This window comes from Dama dama, chromosome 19 (genome assembly GCF_033118175.1).
Source record: "Dama dama isolate Ldn47 chromosome 19, ASM3311817v1, whole genome shotgun sequence".
NCBI lineage: Eukaryota > Metazoa > Chordata > Mammalia > Artiodactyla > Cervidae > Dama > Dama dama.
In genome coordinates, this window is record NC_083699.1 from 70,727,605 (window position 1) to 70,744,635 (window position 17,031).

At 39.9% G+C, this 17,031-nt stretch overlaps 1 long non-coding RNA gene across 2 annotated transcripts in view; it reads right to left on the bottom strand.

Moving 5' to 3' along the window:
- LOC133073994 (uncharacterized) overlaps positions 1-17,031 on the bottom strand; it is a 68,813-nt gene that overhangs the window by 11,523 nt on the left and 40,259 nt on the right. Inside the window, exon 3 of one of the 2 annotated variants that reach the window (XR_009697072.1) lies at positions 12,194-12,306. The exons of the other annotated variant lie outside the window; for it this stretch is intronic. This is a non-coding gene — a long non-coding RNA (uncharacterized LOC133073994). Of the gene's footprint in view, positions 1-12,193; positions 12,307-17,031 lie in introns of those variants that run through there. 2 annotated transcript variants of the gene reach the window in all.

A 17,031-nucleotide genomic window follows, 5' to 3' on the forward strand; every position in this document is an offset into this window, starting at 1 on the left:
TTGACGATGACTTTCATATATAAAATTATGGGTCAGAGGCAGGAAGCTGAGTACCCTTCATGCCAGTAAGTCTCACATCTGGCCAATGTGAGATTCGGGGGATTTGATAAAGATTTCAGTCATCTAGAGATACTTTTCTACAAAACACTATGATAGTTTTAAATTTAGTTATGATAGTTATGATAGTTTTAAATTTACCCAACTGAGCAATAATAAATACAGAGCAAAGCCATCCAGACAAAAACAAATATGAGAACTAGAGCATGCTCATCTTCTGTGAGCTTATATAACTTTTGCCTTAACACAGAAGGGGATGTATACAAATACCGATAAAGCTATGGTTGTTCTTGCATTATAAAATATGGTCAGAAAGAATAATAAAGACATGTTTGGAAAAAAAACCTAATTACCTGAGATAACAAGACCTTGACAAAAGACCTATTGTTTTCCAAATTATTTTTTTAAAAACTCAGTAAGTCAAAGACAAATATCAAATGATGTCACTAATATGTGGAGTTTAAAGAAATGATGCAGATGAACCTATTTAAACATGGAAATTGAGTCACCGATGTAGAAAAAAAAACTTATGGTTACCAAAGGAGAAAGGGAGGAGAGGGGTAAATTGGGAGATTGAGGTTGATACATACACACTACTATAAATAAAACAGATAACTGATAAGGACCCACTTTATAGCACAAGGAACTCTATTCAGTACTCTGTAATGACCTGTATCGGAATAGACTCTAAAAAAGAGTGAATATATGTATCCATATAACTAATTCACTTTGTTGGACAGCTGAAACCAACACAACATTGTAAACACCTATACTACAATTTTAAAAATTAATTTTAAAAAAGCTATAAAAGGCTGATATCTTAGATTTGTCCTTTACAGGTACAAGTTTAACAAATAAGGAATAATAATTACTGATATTAATGATAATTAGACATAAGCTTCATTTCCCTAAAATTTGGGCATGAGATCATGGTTTCCACACTTAGATGAGATCTTGTTTCCATTGTACTTATTTGGTAGAAAAATCTGATTGGCTCTTTGAGTTCACTATGATCAACTTCCTTTTTGTGATTGAACCCAAAAGCTAATTCTGATAGCTTCAGATCTGGCTGAAGACAGAATGAAAAATAAAGTAATTTTCTTTCCCAAGGATAAAAATCTTTCCATTAGAAGTTTGATAAAATAATTGGTTATCAACCAGTATAGTTTGCTAGGTACTTTGATGAATTAAATAATTTTAAAGCACATAATTTTAAATGCATTAAATGGTTTTTTCAGCTCAACTCCTTTAAGAATACATATTCTAAGTTCAGAGGAGAAGAGTTATCCTTTCTGTATTTTTATAGAGGACTGTGGAGGCAGGGAGAATTTCATTGTTTGCTCACTGTCTACCTCACAGTAATGCTTAATAAATATTGGTTGAATTAATTAATTTTGACCACAGGAACTGGAAGTATGACAAGGAGTGTCATCTTTTCTTGGCAGAGGAGCAGATTAATCATTAAGAGCAAGTAGAAGAGGAGATGGGATTTAGCATGATTTAAATCCAAATTACTGGAGCCGTCAGAAGGCAGGCTGGTGGGGGAGTTGCGAAAGTGAGACAGTCCTGTGAATAAGTTTGTACTGGCCTGGACTGAACTCCTTTATTCACATGGTATCAAAGGCCAATTGAAAATGTCAGAACTGGAAAAATAAAAATGAAACAGGACATCAAGGTATCAATGTAGGAGTAGCCACAGTTACAGAAACAGATGGTGTTTAAGAATTGATCACTTTGTTTCTGTTGCTTCTGCCCTGCCATTGTTCTCCATCCTGGATTCTTCTCTTTTCACCTTCCTTCATTTTCACCTCACCTGAGACTGCCTGGGAAAATGACTGGTTAAATGTTAGAAGCTCTTGAGCCTTCTTATGAGGGTATTTTCTCTGCTTTGACCCTATCAATCTTATAGATCCATTTGAGACCATTAATCCAATCACCTTATATGAGTATGATAGCTAAATGGAGAATGGCATTGCTCTTTACAGGTGAGAAAGAATTGCTTCATAAACATATATATAGAAAGAGACATTTTTTTAAATAATTTATTTTTTAATTGAAGGATGATTGCTTTATAGAATTTTGTTCTTTTATGTTAAACATCAACATGAATCAGCCATAGGTATACATATGTCCCCTCCCTCTTGCCAGTTCTATTTTCCTTTGTATATATGTGCAAAATATATGTGTCATATATGCACATGTGATATATCTATTTTATGTATCATATAAAATTGTTATAATATATTGTACCCATATTATATATAGACATAGAGAGAAAGAGAGAAGAAAATAAACTGATCAAGTTTTACCTTGTAATCTGTGTATATGGTTTTATTTTCTCTTCAGACATATTTTTTAATTGTTACTACCTGATATGTTTCTTTTAAAGTATTCTAATTTGAGGTTAATCATTTAACATCAAATAATACCTATTAAAGACACAGTACACTATACTATTTATCATAACTGAGTAGGCACTTACTAGGTCTTTTTTGGTGCTATCAGATTATTGAGAAATCTGAGTTCTATTTTAATGTGTAGAAGGACATTTTTTGATAGATAAAAGATAGGTAACAGATAGATGGATATACACATACCTACACTGGCACACACATATACACAAATACTAAATGCATTAAAAGTGACCCCACTTTAAGGGATATTTATTATAAGATAGCAGTACATTTATATTGTTTCAGAAGCTGAAATTAGATTTGTGCCGCTCCTTTGGTCCTGTTTTATTACATTATTTTCACATAAAATGAGGCCAGAATCTCCTGCATGGAAATCAGCTTGGCATTTGTCACGTCTATATCAAGTGTCTGAACTCATTTTTATTAGCAGTCCTTTTCCCCATTACACTTCCTGTGTTTGGTCATGCAAACAAGCAGAACATTGTGTCATTGTGCTGGGGACACTCCTTACAAAAATGAGGGAGGAACAAAAGCTGGAACCAGAGTTAATGAGACTTATTAATAAAAGGAAAAAAAAAATGTTTGAGTACCACTCCCTGAATTGGAGGGCCTGCTGGTCTCGAGGTGTGAAGCAATTCAGACCCCAGGGCACACGGCTCCTTCCCAGGCATCTGCTGTTTCAAGGATGCCCTGCACATGGTGTCACAGTTTGTTTTATACGCAATCAGAATATTACTCTCTTTGTGAACTGATTTATGAAATGTTTGGAATATGCTGGAGGAGTTCTCCTGCCCACGATGCAAGAAGTCAGTGAAATTAGACAACTTGTAAACTGAAAAAGAGAGACGATCTAATCTGACTTCGTGTTATTACTTCTGAAAATGTCCTTATTCCCAAAATGTGGGCTTGCAGGCATAATGTGTATTTTCAACACTATAAAATGAGTTAGGAGGGAAGAGGTTAAAACAAGCCTGAAGGAAAGTGTTGTTTATAGACTCATCTACAAGTATGGCTGAATAAAAAAAGAGTTCTGTTCTAAAATCAACCACCCCATATCCCAGGACCACCTCAGGACCATTTAGGCAGCTTCTAGGACCTTGGACAAGCCACAGACCCTCTCAGAGTCTTGTTGTTCAGTTTCTAAGCCATGTCCAACTCTTTGCGACCCCATGGACTGCAGCACGTCAGGCTTCCCTCTTCACTGTCTCCCACAGTTCACTCAAACTCATGTCCATTGAGTCAGTGTTGCCATCCAACCATCTCATACCGTCACTCCCTTCTCCTCCAGGCCTCAATCTTTCCCAGCAAAAGGGTCTTTTCCAATGAGTCAGCTCTCCGCATCAAGTGGCCAAAGTATTGGAGCTTCAGCTTCAGCATCAGTCCTTCCAGTGATTTCCTGTAGGATTGACTGGTTTGATCTCCTTGCAGTCCAAGGGACTCTCAAGCGTCTTCTCCAGCACCACCATTTGAAAGGATCAGTTCTTTAGTTCTCAGCCTTCTTTATGATTCACATCTGTATATGACTAATGGAAAAAACCATGGCTTTGACTATATGGACCTTTGTCAGCAAAGTGATGTCTCTGCACTTGCTTGTTGGAAGAAAAGCTCTGAGAATTAGATTCTTTAACTAAATGAAAAAACTACAGTTGATGATATCAAATCCACTTCTAGAATGGATGATGGCGATGATCTTAGAAAATAGACAACCGGTCTTAAAAATAGAGCCTTCTTTTTCACCTATTGTCTGTAATAAGCTTTTCTCACATCCTTGCTGAATTATCATATGCCGTTTTCCTAATACTGAATAGGAAATTCAACTTATTATTATATTATCATATATAAATTCAGATTGTGTAAACTCGAAGTACTCTCTTCTTCATAGATTCCCTGATAAGTTAATTTTGATACCTCACCATTTCTACTTGAGTCAGCTAGAATGTGAAAGTGAAAGTCAGTCAGTCATGTTCGACTCTGCAACTCCATGGACTATACAGTCCGTGGAACTCTTCAGGCCAGACTACTGGAGTGGGTAGCCTTACCCTTCTCCAGGGGATCTTCTCAATCCAGGGATTGAACCCAGGTCTCCTGCATTGCAGGCAGATTCTTTACCAGCTGAGCCACGAGGCAAGTCCAAGAATACTGGAGTGAGTAGCCTTTCCCTTCTCCAGGGGATCTTCCCAACCCAGGGATCGAACCCAGGTCTCCCACATTGCAAGCAGATTCTTTACCTGCTGAGCTACCAGAGACGCCCTGCTGAGTCAGTTAGGGACATTGCATATTCATCCTCACCTGGATCACCAGCATATTCTCTCTCACCTCCAGACCTTGGTACTTGGTACCCAGCCCTCCCCTCTCACCCTCACCTGGAACACTCTTTCCCTCCTTCTTTCCCTCTTTTCCAGCAGCTCTCTCTTCCCCCGTGATCCCCTCTGGTCTCCCCACTCTGCCTTCCTCTTATCCTCCAAGTTACAGTTTAGATTCACTTCCTCTGATAAACCAGGATTGGCTAGCCTCCCCCACTCTAAACAGCCCCACAGCCTTCAACCTCTTTATCTCATTCTGATGACTTGGAATCTGACACATATGCCCTTATGTCTTAGTTCTGTTATGCACTGACTGTTTGGCCTTGAGCAAGTTTCTTTGCTGAACCCCAGATACTTGATCTACAGACTGAAGCTAATAAATAAAAACTTCCTCATTGGGCTGCCATGGGGATTAAATAAAAAAAAAGTACACAGCACACAGCTCAGTGGCTGTAAATGGTGGTTTCCCTTGCAGCCAGCTCATCCTCATTATTAGATTGTCTTTTTTAAATGCAAGAAATCTAAGTAAACTTTTGGAAAATCATGGTTGAAGACTTGGACATGATACTGATTGAAAAGGGGCTCTATATGCTTTATGTCAGTAATTAATTCTCTCAAGCTTCAAGATCACCTGGAGGGTCAAAGCCTACTGTCTCTGCCAGTCCCCAAGGGCCAGTAGGCTGGCCTAGCGATAGGGTATATAGAACTGGGGGCGGGGGGGGGCGGGCATTGTGGCTGTTGTGCAGTCTCTCAGTCATGTCTGACTCTATACGACCTTGGTCATCGATAAAGGATCTCAGATGCTTCTAAGAAGCAGCAAAGTTGGGAGCCACTGTTTAGGGTGACTCACAGCATGAGGAGCAGGGGCCACATTTTGATGGAGGCCTAATTTGCTTCTTAGAATGTGTACTTACTCTCTTTGTTTAGAAGTGTACCACAGTGGGACTTCAAGAAAAGTTGGGATGTGAAGGTGTGGACAGATCACAACCTTGACCAACACCCTTGTCATGTACACGCCTCATAAAATATGGGAAGAGTGAACTTGGTCTAAAATTGTTTAATGGCAAAGAGTTTTCAAGTGGCCATTTCAACCATAAAAGTGGTCAATATGAGACTGAATACTCTAGTGGAAAGAAAAAATTTAGCTATACATCGTAGACTCATGTTGCTGAAAGATCTGAGTGATTGATCAAGGTTAGTTTCAGCTTACAGTCAAGGCCGGAAACAGTCAACCCAGCACAATGGCTTTTTGTTTGGGCATGATTGATGCTGAGCTAATGCTTCTGAGCATAATTATACAACAGGTTCAGCCACTTCATAAAGAGTGATCCAGGTCTTCATAACACATCTGAGGCCTCAGTTTAGTAGAGAGTAGTTGTCTTCTTGTTGATTATGGCATCTTATAGCTGTATCAAACGTGTTAAATATGTTTGATGTGACTACAGTACATGGCTTACTATTAGAACTAATCTGTCAAAAGATAGTTCCAGTCCACTGAATTTGGTAGCAATAGTAAGATACAGGGTTTGGGGTAATATTAGAAGTCTGAGATAGTTATAATATTTATATTAAATAATCCATAGAGTATCTAGGGAGGGCATGAATACTGTGATAAGTCAAATGTCATTCTCTGTGTTTGTTCATGAATACTAAACAAGGATTTAACACAAACAATAGTGGAATAAAATCTCACTCTAACATAAATTTTTATTCCCCCAAATTCACAAATTCTGTATATCATCACAAAGGAGAGAGATGTGTGTAAAGACCAAATATAAGAAAAATAAATCAGTGCAACAACATTGTAAACCAACTATATTCTATATAAAATGTTTTTAAAGTTTAAAAATCAATGCAAGCAGAAATATATTTTTAAAAAATATAAAATATTTCATGAAATATTTATTTCAACTGTGACAAATAAGGATTATCGACACCTGAATAGTAATTCTGACCCCTTGATAGTATTAGTACCTTCATCAGTTTATACTTAGCCTTCTCACACTGTCATGTAAGTAGATTATGACAGTAGGTAAACTTCAACCAGGCATCTTCCTCTTTTTGTGTTTTCCCCTTTTTGTGCAGGTATTCTTAGAGAATTGCTCCATTAGAAAACACCATTGCCTGTCTTGATTTCCTGTGATAGAATCACTATCAATCCTGGCTGTCAAAACTAACGTGGCCAATGCACTCTTGCACCCAACAAGTTTAGGATGCTGGCCCAGAGTAGGAGACATCCTGGAGGTTAGGATGCAAGCCTGTGGAAGAAACGCGTGATTCAGTGGTGATCATGAAAGTGTCTCAGGAAGAAACACATACTAAGTCCTCTTGTGAATTTCTACAGCTTGGGGGTTGACCATTTCCCATGGACTGAGATCAGAGCCTTGCCTAACTTGAATGCTGTCCAAGAAAAGAGATAAGTTCTTTACTGTTTCCAGGCTTACAGAAATCCAGGTTTCTGTAGACAAATGAACTTAAAGTCAAGTATACCTTAAACATTGTTTGCGGAATGGCTGTGTCCCCTGACTTCTGTTCTTTTCATTCTACAGATTTCTCCGAGCTGACCTCATCCTAGACCATGACCTCACCTCCTCGTTAAGTATAGAGTTCTATGAGTTCCTCGTTAAGCATAGAGTTCTTTAAGCATGTGTGTGCTCAGTCGGTCAGTTGTGTCTGACTCTTTGTGACCCCATGAACCAGAGCCCACAGGGCTCCTCTGTCCATGGAATTCTCCAGGCAAGAATACTGGAGTGGGTTTCCATTTCCTTCCCCTATAAGTCTTCCCTCCATTCAGTGCAGGATTTGGAGGTTCCATGATCACCTTAACTTAATCCATCCAAAACCAGCTTCACTGTGTCTCTCCTCTGCCCTCACTTCTTGTGTCATATTGATGCACCCCCCATCACTGCCTTTGTGCTTGTATCTGCCTAGGATGTTTCTCCCCACACATCCTTGGTTGTCCCTTCCACAGTAAACCCTTTCTGGACCATCTTGTCTTTTTACTCAAGATGACCTTCCAAATTCGAGGCACTCTTGCTCCTACACACCCTGCTTTGCATTTCCTTTGAGCTGTAGTTGAGTGGGCTAAATAATCCCTCCCCCTGAAAAAAAAATAGATATCTGCATCCCAATTATTAGAATTTGTGAATTGGTTGTTGCTTAGTTGCTAAGTTGTCTTCGACTCTCTTGCAATCCCGAGGACTGTAGCCCTCCAGGCTCCTCTGTCCATGGGATTTCCCAAGCAAGAATACTGGAGTGGGTTTCCATTTCTTACTCCAAGGGATCTTCCCAATTCAGGGATCGAACCCATGTCTACTGCATTGGCAGGCAGAATCTTTACCACTGAGCCACCTGGGCAGCCAGACTCTGTGAATATGTTACCTTTTATGGCAAAGACTGAAATTCCCAGGCGGTGCTAGTGGTAAAGAATCCGCCTGCCAGTGCAAGAGACACAGGCTTGATTCCTGAGTTGGGAAGATCCCCTGCAGAAGGAAATGGCAAACCACTCCAGTCCATTCTCGCCTGGACAATCCCCTGGACAGAGGAGCCTGTGACTGTGGAGGCAGGCAACCACAAGCCAAGGGATACTGGCAGCAATCAGAACAGTGTGTGCACCCAAAACTTAGAGGGGAGCATCCCAGCCCATAGCCAGCTGACCTCCAATATCTGAGGAAGCTCAGCCTAAATAAGCAGAGCTGTCCACCTAAATTTCACTGGACCACAGATGAGTGATTGAGTCCAAGAGAACCATCTGGATGACCCACAGACTGATGAATAAGCATAAATACTTATCCTTTTAAGCCATAAAGTTTCAGAATGTCCTGCAGCAATAGCTAACTGATACATGGGCAAAGAGCAAATCTTAGGTAGTATTAGGAATGCATAGTAAGATGGAATGTCACCATTTTTTATCTTCTTCAAGAAGCTATCACTTTGATGTCCTATAGCACTCTGGGATAACAAGCCCACTCTCTCATCTCTATTGTTTTTGTTATCATCTTAACATTCATACTATTTGTATATTATTTATACACGAGGCAGTGTGCTGTAATACTCAGTGCTGTGGGCTCTGGAGCTGGGCTGTGTGGGATTGGTTTCTGACCATACCGTTTATACCACATGACCTTGGCAAGCTCTTGATCTGTGTTTCAGTTTTCTCTTTAGTATGTGGATGATAATATTACTACTTACTAGAATCGTTGGAGCATCAATCAAATCAATGCCCCAAGTCCTCCATGTGCATATACTTTGCTCAATGAATGGGGAAGGAGGAAGAGAATGAAGAATTTGTTTCTCCCAAGTAGACAGCTGACTTCTTAGGAGAAGTTCCTGTTCTTTTCATCTCTGTGTTGCTAAGTGTAGCACAGAATTTAGCATCCTGTAGGTTCTGAAAAAACTGCAAATGTCTTTATGGAGTGGATGACTACATACATTTAAATCAGGTCCAGTTTGCCAAGAAGGATATGGAATTTTCTGTTTGTTCTGTTTTATTTTGTTTTTTTTTTACACTGAAAGAGTGACTTATTGAAGAATTGCTCAAAATTTCTATTGCTACTGTAGCAAATTACCACAAACTTAATGGATTAAAAGAACTCCAATTTCTTATCTTCTAGTCCTGGAGGTCAGAATTCTGTGTAGGGCCTCCTGGGGTAAAATTAGGACATTAGCAGGGTAGAATTCCTTTCAGAGGTTTTCAGGGAAGTATCTGAATTTTTTACTTTTCTAATTTCTAGAGGCCGTCTGCATTCCTTGGCTTGTGGTCCCTTCCTCCATCTTCAAAACCAGAAGAGTGGCATCTCTCTGGTCACTGTTCTTTAGTCACCTCTCCCGCCCATCACAACCAGGAAGATGGTTCTGCTTTTAACGACTCACGTGATTGGGTTGGACCTGCCAGGATCATCCAGCTGGCATCCACTCCCCATCTTTTGGTCTTTAACTTTATCATAGCCCCAAAGTCCTTTATGCCATGTTTTAGAATTTTATGTATGCATATATATGTGTGTGTATATATATATATATATAGAGAGAGAGATTGGAATATGCAAATATTTGAGTTGTCATTGTTCTTGCCACAGGAGATGACAGCCTTGGTCAAATCTCCAAGCAAACCACAAAATACTCAGGGAAGTGGCTGGAAAAACCCTGGAAAACCACTCTGTCCAATCACTTGGGGGTTCTATTTACATCGAGGCACTTTCCACATGGCTCAAGTGGTAAAGATCCTAGCTGGTGATGCAGGAGTACCAGGAGACCCAGGTTCGATCCCTGGGACGGGAAGATTCCCTGGAGGAGAGCATGGCAACCCACTCCAGTATTTTCTTGCTGGGATAATTCCATGAACAGGGGAGTCTAGAGGGCTCATGGGACTGCAAAGAGTGAGACACAGCTGAAGCAACTGAGCATGCACACACCAGGAATGGCGCCTGTCCAAGAGGTGTGAACCTAGCAGGGCTGTCAGAAATGCTAACAGAAACAGTAATTCAAAGAGAGCTTGTTTTAAGCTTCAATTCAGAATCTGTAGCTTTCAAAATGAACCTCTTTTTGTTACTCTAATTAGAATTTTAAAACTTGAATAAGGCAGAGTACATTATGTAAAATGCCGGGTTAGAGGAAGCACAAGCTGGAATTAAGGTTGCGGGGAGAAATATCAACAACCTCAGATATGCATATAATACCACCCCAATGGCAGAAAGTGAAGAGGAATTAAAGAGCCTCTTGATGAAGGTGAAAGAGGAGAGCAAAAAAGCTGGCTTAAAATTTAGCATTCAAAAAACTAAGATCTGGTCCCATCTCTTCATGGCAAATAGATGGGGAAACAATGGAAACAGTGTCAGACTTTATTTTCTTGGACTCAAGAATCACTGCAGATGGTGGCTGCAGCCATGAAATTAAAAGACATTTGCTCCTTGGAAGAAAAGCTATGACAAACCTGACAACATATTAAAAAGCAAAGATACTACTTTCCTGACAAAGGTCCATCTAGTCAAAGCTATGGCTTTTCCAGTAGTCATGTATGGATGTGGACCATAAAGAAACCTGAGCACTGAAGAATTGATGCTTTTGAACTGTGGTGTTGGACAATACTCTTGATCTCCTCTTGCAAGGAGATCAAACCAGTCCATCCTAAAGAAAATCAACCCTGAATATTCATTGGAAGGACGATGCTGAAGTTGAAGCTCCGATAGTTTGGCCACCTGATGCAAAGAACTGACTCACTGGAAAAGACCCTGAAGCTGGGAAGGGTTGAAGGCAAGAGGAGAAAGGGATGACAGAGAATGAGATGGTTGGATGGCATCACAGACTCAACAGACATGAGTTTGAGCGAACTCTGGGACACGGTGAAGGACAGGGAAGCCTGGAGTGCTGCAGTCCTTGAGGTTGCAGAGTCAGACACTACTGCGAGGCTGAGTAACAACAAGTCCTGCCTTGTGGATAGGAAAGATAGGTTTAATCAGGTGCAGTCCAGAGCCCTAGTTCTCAAACCATGTTCCCAGAAAGTGCTTCAGAGTTTGATATTTAATTGTATTTTTCTGTAAAAGTATTTCAAACACCAATTCTACAATAAACATGAGCACTCAGATATGTAGTCTATTTAGTTTTGATACACTTATTATTATTTTACCCTGTGATATTCACTGATTTGACCTCACAGTAAATTGTCTCCGGACATCCTGGTTTAGTGGGAAAGGATCCTTATCTCTACAAAGCAGATTATCAATTTTTTTTTTCAAAGAGAGAGAGAGAGAGATGATCTGTCTTGGCTATTTCTGTGTCAGGAGTCAAAAAAAATTTTTTTTCCCCCATATTGTGCAGTAAAACAATATCAACCAAAAAAAAAAAAAAAGGAAGCACTCGAGAGGTATTTATCATATATAAAGCACTATTATAAACATGTTACTCATGCACAAATATCAACTTGTATGAACTTCGCAATAATCCTAAAAGAAAAATTCCATTTTATGGAAGAGGAAAACAAGGTATGAGGAGATCTAGTGGTTGTCCTGAGATCAGATATTTGATAAATAGCAGAAAGTATGAGGTTCTACTTTGTGCTTTTAACCACAGCACTGCTAATATTTACTTATAATTCTGATTTACCAAGGCAGCCTGTATCGTCCTCACAAATTGACCTTGTAGGGAGTAGATACTGCTGTTTAGGATTGGAGGAGGATGAGGAACTATTCTTGTTTTTCCTGAGCGAAGTGAGAGATAAGAACAGGAATCAGACCTACGACAATGAAAGTGTTGCCTCATTTATTACTAACGGACAAAAATGAGGTTTAAGAAGGAAGCTGAAGTGTGTGCTATAACTTGATGCTATAACCCAGTATTGGATTCTTAACACTGAACCCTGGAATTTGATTGGCCCACTCATCAGAGAAAGCATGGGGCCAGCCAGGGGCAGGCCTCCTTTTAGGGGCTAAAGTTGTTGACAAGGCAGAGAGCAGGCAGATTCCAGAGCCTAGACAGATGAGGCTCCATCACACCTGTACAGCTTCATCTCCTCTGTCTCCCAGCCTCACCCACTGAACCTGTAAGAGAGTGGAAGAGATGCTTAGAAGGGAGCCTTAGAGATATCTATAATACAAGTGGAAGGGGAAGAAGAGTCTTCCAAAAAATTACAAACCAGAACTCATTAAGTACAGTTTGAATGATAAAACTCCACTTGGGTATAAATGTACAGAGATCCAGATGATGTTTTTGTTTGAAAGAAAAACATGTTTAACACATGTGTAAACCATTCTTCTGAAAAGGTGGAAATAAGTTATATCCTATTTAAAATGCTCAGTTTAGCTTTCCCAAAGATTATTTAGAAATTTTAAAAGAACCTGGTTCTTTCTGGTAAACATAACTACTCTGATTGATTCAGTGCATCAACCGTAGAGTTTGAGTCTTTACCTGAGTAAGTGAGTGACTTTTATCCATCCAGGGAGGAAAAAGATATGGACTTGAAAAGAGAATACTTACAAAGCTGCATGTAGACATACACTATGTGACAACTATGCAGTGAATTCTTCAGTTGACATCAAGAAGGAAAGGGATATTTCACTCACCAAAACTTTCCGTAACTATAGCATATGAATTATGAGTTAGCAGAACATTAGTATAGAGCCTCTAGTGGCTCGGATGGTCAATAAGCTGTCTTCAGTGCAGGAGACCAGGTTTGATCCCTGGACTGGGAAGATCTCCTGGAGAAGGGAATGGCAACCCACTCCAGTGTTCTTGCCTGGAGAATCCCATGGACAGAGGAGCCTGGAGTGCTACAGTCCATGGGGTCACAAAGAGTTGGACACAACTGATCTATTAACACTCACTCAGAATATTAGAACACAAAGTAATTATTTAAAGAATAATTACTGCCCTCGAATTGTTGTCTTTTGATGAATCAGAAGGTAAATGGGCTTCTAAGTCATCAGTAAGACAATCATTAGTGTTACAGCAGTGAAGCTCTGACAAGCTTATTAATTAGTTAACAGATCAATCTAATTAATTAGTGTATTAATCTAATTAACAGACTGACAAAATAAACTTTATCAGCGTGTGATCTATAGTTTGCATAGTCTCACCATATGCTATTGGACAGCTTGCATAAAATATTTTAAACCAATGCATTCATTAGGAAATTGAATCATATCTCCAAGAAGTATGAAAAAGCAAGGGATGAATTTCAGATGAACCTGGAAAATACTAGGAAGGATTGAGAAGGAAGAAAGATGTTTAGAGAGTCACAGGGGAGCAGTCCCTGGGTACTGATCTTATTTTCTGTGTCCCAAACAGCAGTCTTTCAGTGTGAATGACTCACTTGTATTCTGAGCAAACCGACAACAAACTCTTGGGGCTGGATGATCTGTATATTGGGCACACCAGGTGAGCCCTCTGATGACATGCAGAAAGATAGAAAAAATCCTTAGATTTTTTTGTAAAGTATTTTTGGCTCACGTAAATTTAGAGTCAACAAATCTTGCTCAACTCATACCGAGGTAAACCAGTCAAAATCTTACGTGTCAGTGGAGTGGCAATACACCCCGAGTCAGCTAATTATCGCACGTTGTTGCAGCAAGTAGCACACCCAGACTAAATTTGGTAAGGTAGGAGCTACCCACATGTTTTCACCCAAACTGAGAACTAGAGTCTATTTATCTCAAAATGAAAATGTCTTTACTGTTTTTTTTCAGATTACAAAAAAAAATAGTGTAACTTATAAAATCCCAAATGATACATAGAAAGTACAGAAGAAAACTTCTCCTGAAACAGTGCTACTTAGAGATGAGAACAGTAAAACATTTGGTAAACATGTATCTAGGTCAATACATCTCTAGGCATTTACAACTTGAAGTAAATGGATTCATATAGTTTGTTAACTTACTTTGTTACTTAACAATATTTTGGTCATTTTTCCACATTAATAGGTACACATTTGCATTATAGTCTTTGAGAACTTCCTGGTATTCCATTTTTTGGCTATACCAAAATTTTATTACCTATTCTTCATTTATTAGCTATGTAGTTGTCAATATTGTTAGCTATGCATTAATAATCATTCATATATTTTTATCTATTTCTGAATGTAACTGTTTATCTTCTTAGGAACAATTCTTAAAAGTAGACACATATGTTTTTTAAGGCTATTGCCGAGTTTCCTTCCTCTAGCAGATTCATCGAAATGTACTCCTCCACTATCTGTGGTTGAAAAACGAAAGAATATGATATCTAATCATCAGATATAGCCCACTTAACTTGAATCTTATTTTAACAAACTGAGGGTTGTTTAATGCCAGCCTTAATGAAACTAACGAGGTGTTGTGTTGAGAATAACTGAATCTGAACCCTGGAAAGAGATGTATATATATCTTCCACTATCTATAAGAAATACAAAAGCCCAAGGGTGGGTAGCTGTATTCCCTGTGTAGCACAATATATCCTTGTAGCTTATTTTATACATAATAGTTAGGATCTCTTAATCTTATTATAGAAGTAATAAAAACATTCTAGAGTTATGCAGCAGTGATAGTTACACAACACTGTGAATATATTAAAAGCACTGAATTGGACACTTTTAAGGGGTGAATTTATTACATGTGAATCATATTTCAATAAGAAAAAAAAAACTTAAAAAAACTCCCGAGAAGTAGCTGATTTTTTTTCCCTAGGAAAATCTTTTTGAGTGCTTGCATTCACTCTTTTCTGGAGAAGGAAGTGGCAATCCCCCCCAGTATCTTTGCCTGGAGAATTCCATGGACAGAGAGGAGCCTGGCTGGCTACAGTCTATGGGGTTGCAAAGGATCGGACACGACTGAACAACTAACACACACAGGTACATTTAGCTCTTTTTAATTTTTATATTTCAACTGAAGTGTAGCTGGTGTACAACATTATATGTCACATCCCTGGGTCAGGAAGATGCCCTAGAGTAGGAAGTGACACTTCACTCCAGTAATTTTGTTTGGAAAGTTCCATGGGCAGAGGAGCCTGGTGGGCTACAGTTTATGGGGTTGCAAAGAACTGGACATGACTGAGAAACTGAGGACATATTATATTAGTTACTGGTGTAAAATATAGTGATTCACCATTTGCAAAGGTCATATTTCATTTATAGTTATTAATAAAACATTGGCTGTTTTCCCTGTGCTATACAACATATCCTTGTAGCTCATTTTCTCCATAATCTTTTCTCCCTCTTAATTCCCTCCCCCATTTGTCCCTTCCCCCATCCCTGTCCCCACTGGTAACCCTTTTTTCCTTCTGTTCTTTCTGCTGGAGAAAGGAACGAGCAGCAGGAGGCTCCCAGCTGCACCTCTGATGGTCAGGAGCAGTTTGGGCCCTTTGCTGAGTCACGGTACAGAATGGCAAAGCCTCCTTTCTACCCCGGGTCTGAAGGTTAACCCCTGTGATCCCTCCCAGTTGGAGACCTCTATGGCACACTGCACATTTTATCAGTCCAGCTTCCAGGAAGCTTGACCGCATTATTCCCTTGCTCAGGACTGTAGCTTTTGCGCGGTCATAAACGGCAGGACAGCTAAGAGGACAGCCGTGACTGTGGCTGGGGCCTAATCTCTCCCGTAAGCCGCTGAGCACCAGAGCCACAAGTGAACAGTCAATGGAGGCCTGGCTTCTAAATCACAAGGCAAAAAACAGTCCCTATTGGCAGCTGAAGAGACAGCCCCTCCAGGGACCAATTATTCTATTTTGCGCTGTCCACACTGCAGCGGACCCCTGCCAGCCCCCCCGGGAGCCGCTCTGCTGGGCTTCCTATCGGAGGCCAGGCTCCTGCTCCAGACACAGGTTGCTCTTCATGTCAAAACTGCTGCTAATGACACAATTAAGTAGCTGGGACTGCAGAGAAGCTCTTAATTAGGTAAACACGGCTCTCGGAGAAATGATCGCCCAGCTTTAGGCTAGCCACTGCTGTCAGATCGCTGGAATATGCATGCTCTGTGGATAAATGAAGCAGCATTTTAAAGACCCAATTGCTCCCTGACTATTTCTTCTTATTTAGCAGTAGAGGATCCTTAGCATTTTATTAAACATCGTGCAGGTTGCTCCCTTTTAGGTTTGCAGAAAGGAAAAGAATTGCATAGGGAGGGAAGGTTCACTTAACCTTCTTCCAGGGACCAAACAATTTAACTGCGCATAACCATCTTTCCAGTGGGCCCCAACCTTTTTGGCCTCAGGGACCAGGCAAATGTTCCACGAACTGGAAGGCGGGCATGGTTTGGGGATGATTCAAGCCCATTACATTTATTGTGCACTTTATTTCTATTGTTATTACATCAGCTCCACCTCAGATCATCAGGCATTAGATCTAGATTAATTTCTTGTTCACAACTGCCCTGTTCCTCTTGCCCTCACTATGAATCATAGGCTTGAATATTATTTCCTAATCATCTTTTTATGTTATTTGTGTGTGTGTGCCCAGTTCTCAGTCGTGTCCTACTCTTTGCAGCCACAAGGACTGTAGCCCACCAGGCTTCTGTGTCCATGTAAATTTCTAGGCAAGAATACTAGAGTGGATTGCCATGCCCTCCTCCAGGGGATCTTCCTGACCCAGGGGTCAAACCCGCGTCTCTTGTGTTTCCTGCATTGGCAGTAGGATTCTTTACCACTGATCCACCTGGGAAGCCCCTTAGGTTGTTTTTAACATCAGATTATATTTTAGTGCTGTTGAAGATAGGCAGCAAATAATATTTTCACCATCTCTTGACTATTTCTCTGAGGTCCACTTTAACCAGGAAGCTGGAAGGGCCACAATCCTTCCA